Source organism: Octopus bimaculoides, chromosome 12 (genome assembly GCF_046866305.1).
Source record: "Octopus bimaculoides isolate indiv1 chromosome 12, ASM4686630v1, whole genome shotgun sequence".
Taxonomy (NCBI): domain Eukaryota; kingdom Metazoa; phylum Mollusca; class Cephalopoda; order Octopoda; family Octopodidae; genus Octopus; species Octopus bimaculoides.
Genome location: NC_142939.1, coordinates 551,474 through 561,473, shown reverse-complemented (window position 1 = coordinate 561,473; position 10,000 = coordinate 551,474). Strand labels below are relative to the sequence as shown.

Below are 10,000 nucleotides of genomic sequence, written 5' to 3'. Positions count from 1 at the left end.
ATATATATACATACGCACATGGATATGTAAATACGTACATAAGGCATACATAATACATATACATGTATATATAAATACAGAAATATACATTAGCTTCAAGCTGAAATTGTAATTTTTCGATCTCTCATGTTTATTGGTGATCATTGCTTCAAGCGACAGATGTTTCAAGAAAATATCGGCTTAGTCAAAGAATGAAGCTTCAACTTGCAAATACATTGTAATGAGTTTAACCTTTTTCTTGTTTATAGATTCGAAATTTTAAAAAAATACACATAATATATGTTTATGCACGCGGGCGTGTGTTTATGTTAAGAATCTAATTTCACGGTTTAACACATTTCATATCTTGGTCGTATTAAAGCTGCCAATACCGACATCTAAATATTCGTCAACGTGCCTTTTTATCGGACAGAATCTTTGATACGATCAATAACTAAATCGGAGATGCAAATAAGTTACTCCTATGGGAAGAAAAACCGATCCACTGAAATCGAGTTGTCGAAATTTTTTAAAGAAAATGTAATATATTCAAAAGATATCCAAATCTAAATGTTTATTTTTACACCATAATAACAACAGTTTTAAAAGTGATTAATTTTGGTGAAAATGTTCCATCGTCTGCTATAATAAACTTGGTATGTTAATACATAGCTTCGGATTTATCATTCAGCCTCTTACAAAATGTATTAGAACTAACGCTTTAATGTTAGCAAGGCCTGATATGTCAATACCAAAGTATGAAACACAGGAAGTATTTCATTTTTTCTTTTTTTCAATATAACAAAGCACTAGGTCCAGTATCCAATGGACAGCTCTTTGCAGAGATGACAAGCGGTTTTCCTTCCCTTAAGGTATACGTGGATAGCGGTGTGGGCGGAATGGATAGATTTGCTAATTACAGTGTTAATTACAATGGTACGTGTTGGATATTTGATGTTGTGATCGTGATGTAAATTACTTTTTATGTAAGAATTGTTTGTACCGAGATGGCTGAGAGAAGTGGTTTGAGTCAATCTTGTAATTTGGAGAGGGTTGTATGTGTGGGTTTGTGATATCAAGTGTGAACTTACCAATTTCGTTTAAAGACAGGTTGAGGAGGGTGATGAGTCTGCAGTGAGCTATTTCAATTGGATTTTGTTGGATTTCATAACGCTGGGGAGTTTTTTTCAGTTTCCAGATCTTGGGGATTCAATTGTTGGCACGAGAAATTGCGTATGTTGAGCGCAGTGGTTCCTTGAAGACCAAGATCTTTAATGATTTTTTTCAGGCACAGAAACTTAGAATTTTTTATCTCCCTATGGAGTTTTTTGTGTATAATACGCGAATGGTATCGATCCATAATTAAATAAAAAAATAAAAGGTCGTCAGTATTTTGATTGTACTGGGCATAGCAAGAGAAGTATTGTATACTAGGAGTTTTGTATAAGAGAAGTCAGTCATGTCAATGTATATTGGTCACACGCACAAACAAATCATTTAAAAGATGTTACCTATAACACGTCACAGCTTAGAAAGCATTTCTGGAATTAAAAATGTCGTAAAATTTATTGCTCATATAGAACTTCTATTTGCAACAACCAAGTGTCATACAATACCTGCTGCATTTCTATAATCGTAACAACACAGTCACATGCTAATGAGTAGATACACTCTTGCATATCAATAAACAAAATACTTGTTGAAGAGGTGGTTGTGATGGGCTCTGGTGACGTAGCAAATATTTACTGCAATGATTACATTTTCCACTTCTTAGATGTGTGTTTACTGAAGAGGATAAGACTTTTTTTTTTTTCTGGTGGCTTATAGGTGATCGAATTTAATGATGATTATAATCTTTTCTAGCACTTGTGGATCCTTTATGACAGCTCAACTTAATTCTTGATCTTCAAATGGATGTGTCGAGTTATATTACATTAGGAAGATCGAGTAAAAAATAATTTCCTGTTACTTTCAGATCTTTACCGATTTATTAAAAGAATTTATATAAAATTTATCATTTGGGATTAATCGTATCTTTTTATTCATATTTGAATTTATTCAGTATTTTCATTTAATCTTTAAAGTTTTCAAACTAACAAAGATCAAATATCTAATTAAAAGATTAAAGATATTTAATATAAGATAATATAATGATATTATTTTATTGTCATTTGCACTAGCTTGGCACATACTTTGAAATTTGCTTCATGCAGAACAAAAGTTAAATATAGAAGATAAAACTGATAACACATCTAACATAGATGAAAGAGAGGACAAAAACTTACGTTAAATATTCTAAGTACATACAACTGTTTTCATTTATCTGATCATTTATTCGCTCATACAAAATTCTCATATAACTGGAGTAGTAAATGTTTTTTAAAATGAGATATCCTTGACGTTATATCCGATGATCTCAATCCTAAACGCAAAAGATTAAATATTATATCAGAATGATAGTTCGAGTCCCTTGTGATGCGTTTAAAGCTAAAGAGCTATGATTGATATGTATGATATGTATAACCTGTATAATATGGAGGAGTTGGGGATAACGGAGCACGGTTTTCCTAGCAACGAGCACAGTTTTCCTAGCAACGAGCACAGGTTTGATGAGATATTATACAGATCTAAAGTGATTTACTTTGTGATTATTAATTCAATTCTACAATTCATTTCATTGAAATTCAAACCGCTTAGTTGTTGTTCTTGAATGGAGCAGCAAATAACAGCTAAATTTGATCGAACCTATCAAATAAGACAGATAAGATAATGAAGTATAGCATTTGATTAGCTGTTGTCGTCGTATTCATGTTTTTTCCTATTGCAGAGTAGGTTGCTCTAATATTTAGGAAGGAAAAAAATATATGATCCAGTCAAAAAAACAGCCTGAAACCTTCTCTCATTTATTTCTTCTTATTCCAACTGAAGTCAGAGTAGATGGAGTTGATCTTATTACTTCAATAATTGATGTTATTCTGGTTGGTGCTTTAGTTTAGCTCAGATCAGCTCTATTTCTCTAGACTTCCAGTTAATTACATTCCATCTTTAAACGCTACCTATTTCTTTTCCTGCATAATAGATCTATTCAGTGTTATTCAACGCTTCATTGCTTTTTATGATAGATTCTTTGTAGAACTTTGTTCCTTCTCTAGTCACTATCTTGACTGAATAAACTGTAAACATTTAAGAGTGCATTATATAATGTCCTACCCCCTTGTCTAAGGCAACGGTGTGTGTCATTTGGAGGAGATTTGGCTACTATTTCTGGTATGCAAAGCTGCTCGCAGCACTACTGTTAATATATTTAATAAAGTGGTTTAAAATGTGAAAGTTCTCTCGCAAACTTCTGTAAGTGCAAGCAATAAAACCACCTTTCGCCTGAACCATTGACATAACATATTCTGTAGTGAAATATTGATGTAGTTTGGAATTTTACAGTAAATCTCAATTTTTATGCTTCTATATGTTTAAACAGAATTGATATGTAAAAGATGTTAACACTCCCTAAAAATATTCTATTTTACACGCTAATGGATGTTCTAATTGAAATGTTCCACATATATTTCTTATTTTGTAAAGTTTATCTCTAATCTATATCATTCTGTATTATTCTTTTGCATTTTAGATTATTCAATATAATTTTATTCCATTTTTTTATGTTCTGATCTTAATTTACAGATTTCCCACCAATGAAGAACTGACATTCGAGCCAGAATCAAGACACTTTCATTGAAATTTAGACATCAACGAGGTAGATATGAATGTACGTTTATATTGTATCTATGTAAGCATCGGCAAGCTTAGAGATACAAATGCATGCATGCCATTACGTGTGTGAATACGTATACCTAGACTTATGCGTGAGTACATGACCATACATGTTTCTGTATACATAAGCATACATTTTGTACACACTAAAAGTTAAATTTCTGGAATGTTTTTCCGATATTTTCACTTATATTGATTCGTATCCTTTCTGTTTCATTTTAATTCATATCCTTTCTGTTTCATAAATTCTAGCCCCTCAAAAACCAGCTGAATGGTGAATCTGAATCAGTTAAAGACATATTCATGTTCCCTTCAAAATCACAAGTATACATTTAAAGCTGTAGTCTGTGTGCAGTATCTAAAGATTACACTGTAGCTCGCCATAGATGCTTTCTTAACATCTACTGGACATCTGATTTCTATTACTGTATTCACTTTCTGTCCTCTAGCTCATATTATTATCGTTACTTTACTGCGCACACATTTCAAAGAGATTTTGCCTGGAACAACTCGCCAACATTCTTTCACATTATAAGCTGTTTATATTTTGAATTTCAAAATATCTTTCTTAGAATTACATCATAAAGTGTTTTGGCCACCACATTATGTCTCCTAGACAGACAATATTGCCAGTCATGACATTTCCATACAGTTTTTATGATGTGGATCATTTCTTCGGTATTAAGTCCACAGAAGCTTCACCATTGTCTCAACTTAGTGTTTTATCTGCATTTCTATCGAGTGTATAAAGCTACTTTGTTGTTATTGCCTCTTTCCTTGGATTGTAAAACATATTCTTCAAGGTGGAATGTAATATAATGGCTAAAAACAAAAACTATACAAAATACTTAAGTGAGATTAATATAATATGGTAACAAAATGGTTAATCGACACAAATTCTGCTTGTAATAATGAAAGAAATCATTAACGCTAAAATTGACTAAAAAGTCAATGAGGATATTTCGTGAGGAGTAAATCTATCTTTTGTAGACAACTTTAGACATAGTTCTGTATTCTTATCTGTATAATTATACGACCTCACTGAAGCCTGATCTTAAAAGTACTTACCAGATTTTAGAATGGCAGAAATTATACGTTCTAATAAGCAAAAAAAAACACACATTCTGATACACAAATCTAATAACTTATACTACTGTCACCTTGAGACTTTCTGACGATATTGCTAGGCATGACTTTCTGTTGATAATTATAAAGTGCTTCGTCCGGTGATTTCATGCGATGCACCAGTGCAGCTTCCCCGGGTGTGTAAGCAATGTCATCGGCCAGAATATACTTTCTAACTTTCAAGATACTAACTATCCCAGCTAGATACTCCTTCAATGGATGTATTGTGAAACTTGGTAGATACTGTCGATTGAGTGCGCTACATTTAAAGATTAGGAAAATTGATAAACCTCTACTTCTGTGTTTCCGTTTTCACTCAAAAGAATATGTTTTGATGATGCCGTGTATTTGCGGGCTTTTATCCTCAATAGACTGGATCTTCTATACTTGTACAATATTGACGTGTAGGCCACGGATTACTGAATGCCAAGTGATCCAACGACCATATTTTCTAGTCCATATGCTTATGTGTCTCAATATTATTTTAATATGATCTGTCTTGCAGCTGTAACTTTAGTACCGAGTCGGTTTTCTCTTAAAATGTTTCATTTCGAATACGTTTGAAGTTTTTATACTCTGCACCCCCCCCTTGCTGCTCTTGGCACACTGTTGTGGCTGCTATCGTGGTCATTAATAGTTATATGCAGACGCGACGGTTTGTTCACAATCGGAACCATAAGTAGGCAGCTGTTCTTTATTTACGGGAATACGTTCTTTGTTTATTGTTTCTACTGTTATGTCTCTACTTTTCTGATATTTGAGAATCAAATTATTATTAGTGATATTCTTCTTGCCTTCAACAAATGATGCTTGCTAGTGTAATTGTTTTGCTGTGAAATAATTCAGTTCTGAGTGTTTTAGTCTCAATATATTTTCACTCTATTCTAATAGCCAGCAGAGAAACACAAGTCGTTATTTAGTTCATAAGTTCAAAGAAAATCTACTGAATAATTTCAATTCTGCTCGTCGTATTTATAAAGATTTTACTTTCTCTTTCCGATGTTGTTGATGTTGTCATTGTGCCCAACCTTGTTGTTTGTATTAATTCTCTGCATAGTGAATTCAGGTTTAGAACAAATTCAAGATGTAGCAAATTTGTGTAAAAGGTGAGCGTTACCGGAAGAATAAACAGTAATTTCACAAGTCCGACAGATTAGCTGTCTCATGTACACTGGGAATGGCGATTATCGAAAATTCAATGAATCTTCTCTGTGTATGCATGCTCCTATGTATGAAAGCATGTATCTACGTAACTATGTATGCATATGTGTGTGTGTCAGTTTGTGTGTGTAAGAGTGCGTTTGTGTGTGTGTGTACGTGTACACATGCACATATGTATATTATGTGTAGGTGTTCATGTATGTATATCACAGTTTCTCTGTTCTTCTTTAATGGGACAAATAAAGATTTTTCTTCTTTTCGGTTCTGGTTATTTAATTTGACCGGAATCCCTGTTTAGAATCTGATCGACGGTAGGTTCTATTGTTTGTCTTGACACTGTCATGTCGCCACTTCCAAACTAAAAACATTGTTCCACGCATTGAATGGGAGTTCCGCAGGCCGTTGTGCATAAAACTAATTCCAATACAAATATCGCTTTATACAATTTTCATATAAACTACTTATCAGAAAGTTAGTCTTTCCAGAAACTAAGTTACATGCTGAATATTTATTGGTATTTCGTTTACTGATTCACGTTTCGTAGTTCTAGAAATATGGTGGCGGAAAGAGGCAGCTGTCTTAACATTGTCCAAGTAGCAAAAGAATTGAGATATTGAATTCTTTTACAAAATTTACCATGTGCATTTTCAAAATAAACCACGGATGAGAGTGGGTTGATAAGTTCATAGGCTGACTATAAAGGAGTGATACTAGAGCTGTGAAATCTTGCATGCATTAATTTCAATTCTTCTTATTCAAAACTGCATTGCTTTCTGGGGGGTTTCGCAGGTAAATTGATATCTGACTGTTCAAAGAAGACTCAAAAATAATTAGTAATGACTTCTCTTCAAATGGACAAAATCTGGTATTGTGGTGTTATCAGACGCCTGCAAAATAAGTGTTTAGTCCTCAAGTCCTCAAGTCTAGTCCTTATGGTTGTTACATAAGGGGATGACGCACCAGCTTTATAAACAGTGCAAAAGCGTGTGTGGGGGATGAATTTAAGAGAAGTAGAGTCTTGAAGATTACGAAAGGTTTGAGCGTCCTACAACGGCCACCACCATTGATCGTGTTCAACACATGGTTATGGATCATAAGCGTGAAAGAGTTGAGAGTACTCAGTACAAGGAACTTGGGATGAAGAAGGTTTCTGCTCGGTGATTGTCGCGTCGTCTAACACCTGATCAAAAGCGCACCAGCCTGATCACATCACGTTAATATCTGACATTGTTTGAGGCAGATCCAGCTGGTTCCCTTGAGCGTTTCCTAATCCATGATGAGTGTTGGGTTTATCATTTTGGGCCAGAGAAAAGAAATAATGCATTCAATGGAAACACTCCGCCTCACCTGCTCCAAATAATGCAAAGGCCCTTTCATCTGCAAGCAATGTGATGGTGTCAGATTTTTGGGGATACAAAAGGCATTGTGTTTATTGACTATATTCAAAAGTGTCACACCATCATTGAGGAGTATTAAGCCAACTTGCTGAAGCATTTACGAAAAGCTGTCAAGACCAAACACCTAAAAAACTGACGAAAGGGTCTTGTTTCATGAAGGCAATGTTCCAGCATACAAGGCCTTCGTTTCAGTTGCTGCTGTGCCTGATTGTGGCTTTGAACTAGTCACTCACCCTCTTTATTCTCTTGTTTTGGCCTCGTCTGACAATCATCGATTCTTCAACATCAAAAACGTTTTGTTGGGAACCAGTATCGCAGTGATAATGACGTCATATCTGCTGGTGATGACTTTTTTTGACCAACAGAATGAAAGTTTCTTTATCAATGGGATCGAAACACTGAAACGCTGATGGAAAAGCTGAGTGACCGCAAGAGGGACTCTGCTGAAATATAAATCTCATTTAGTCGCATTCCATGAGAGTGTCCTGGTCAGCATGTAAACTTTTCAGCCGACTCTCGTAATGTATTCAGTGTCACATATCATATTAGTGAGATGTTACATTGCTTCAGGAGAGTAGAATGGCAAATGTTGACGAATTAAGAACATGCATAGTGGACTGTGATGGCTGGCGTGCTTGCGTGAAATCATTGAAGCGTCCGGAATGATGGTCAAGCTCACTAATATCACTCAGCCAGCAGAGACTCAGGAAGAGGCTAATTTAATGGTAGGACTTAATTAGTAAACGTTATAATTCTTTACAAGTACAGAATATCACGGCTGTTGCAGGCGTTTTACAAAGAAAATAGCAGCAGATGATGATCCGAAGTCTACACAATTCCACGCTATGGTTCGATGATCACATTAGTGAAAAGTATGCAAGTGAATTGCCCGCTCATAAATGAAGAATAAGAGATCCGAATCAAATTAAATTAGGAACTGTTTGATCATTCGAATGTGGATGGAAACTTTCTGAGAAGTGTCGTAACAGGTGACAAAGCGAGGGCGTGAGGCTATGATGTCAAAAATAAAGATAATCGTGGCAACGAGTTAAATCATTTCTAGAACGAGAAAAATGCACGTCCGTACGGCTCAAATATGAAAATGATGTTGAAAGTCTCTTAGTTGGAAGGGTACTGTTTATAATGAGCTTTCCCAAAAGATGCAGCGTGAAGTCAGAGGAAATCGTGCGGCATGCGGACTTCGAATCACACAGGATGGCCCTTTTAAATACGTGAGTTTGCTGTACTTGAAGGTATGTTACCTTTATGGCAGACACCACCAATTTGGTTACCACACAGAGTGGCCAAAACCCAAGCTACGACAACGAATTAGAAGTCTGAGATATAGACAAATAAATTTGAATACTACACCACGCTCCGCCTCTTCTTAAACCGAAAACATTGCAGTTGAGAGCAGTTTATCACCATTGAGCGAAACTTTTTTGAAGGAGACAAATCTGATTAAGTTCTACGTAAATCAATAACTATTCTTTTTTAAATCTTGTTTCTCTTTGGACAGAACTCGTATAAAATTGATTGCAAACGTGCAAGTTTTAAACTTCACGGCTGCAGTGGTTATATTTGCCCTGCAAGTACGACAAAAACCCAATTATTCATTTGTACACGATCAACTGGGAGCAAATGCAATACATTGAAGCACACAACACATAACTCGACTGAATAGGGAATCATAAGTAGATGACATATCTATTTTAAACGCTATTTCCAAACAAGTAAAAAAGCGATGATCAGAACCTGATCAGATACAACTCAGTGCCAATATATACAAACAGGAGACTTAAATCACGCACAAAAATATATACTTAATGGGTGAGCTATAAATATAACAGTAAAAATTCAAATTCCGCTAGCAATGTCAACACAAATCACATTTACACAGTGTAAGCACCAACCTCATTTTGTCTAAAAGAGGAGACAGTGAAGATTTTAGAAACGTCAATAATGTATTTGGAATCTTCACTTTCCAAACAGAAGATCTCACAAGAATGTATGAAAAAATAAGACAATATAAAAAATATAAAGCTACAAAATTGTCTTTTTTTCAATACCCGTTTTCAAAAACCTATTTTGCATACATATAGATGTAATGTGTGTTTGTCTGTGTGTATATAAGGACAGATGTATGTACACAAAGTATACACACATACACATATATACGAGGTCTGTAGAAAAACCAAATTTTCAAAAAAAAAAGCGTTTATTGTTTTACTCACGATTTAATTTTAATTCGATATGTCTATTCCAGAATAGTCACTGCTGCCAATATTTTTTTCCACTTTTAGAACGCTTCTTAGAGTTTTTATTGCTAGGGTCGCGTTTTATAAAGAATTTTCTTCAGCCAGTTTTACTGTCTGATAAGCACAAAGTTTTAGTGTAAAGTTTAAATTTGAGGATAAAAAATCTGTAGGTTTCAGATACAGAGTAGAGCGAAAAAGGTACCGGATTAACTGACTCAGCGTCAGCAGACGACACGAATTTTGCGGCAACACAACCATCTTCAATTTTTCGTTTAAAATCATGTGATGCGAATTGTTATAGCTGCTTACTTA

The 10,000-nt window shown here is 34.7% G+C and overlaps 1 long non-coding RNA gene across 1 annotated transcript in view; it reads left to right on the top strand.

Annotated features, from left to right (window-relative positions):
• LOC106877782 (uncharacterized) overlaps positions 1-10,000 on the top strand; it is a 46,730-nt gene that overhangs the window by 21,054 nt on the left and 15,676 nt on the right. Inside the window, exon 2 of the long non-coding RNA XR_001410416.2 lies at positions 3,658-3,742. This is a non-coding gene — a long non-coding RNA (uncharacterized LOC106877782). The remainder of the gene's footprint in view (positions 1-3,657; positions 3,743-10,000) is intronic.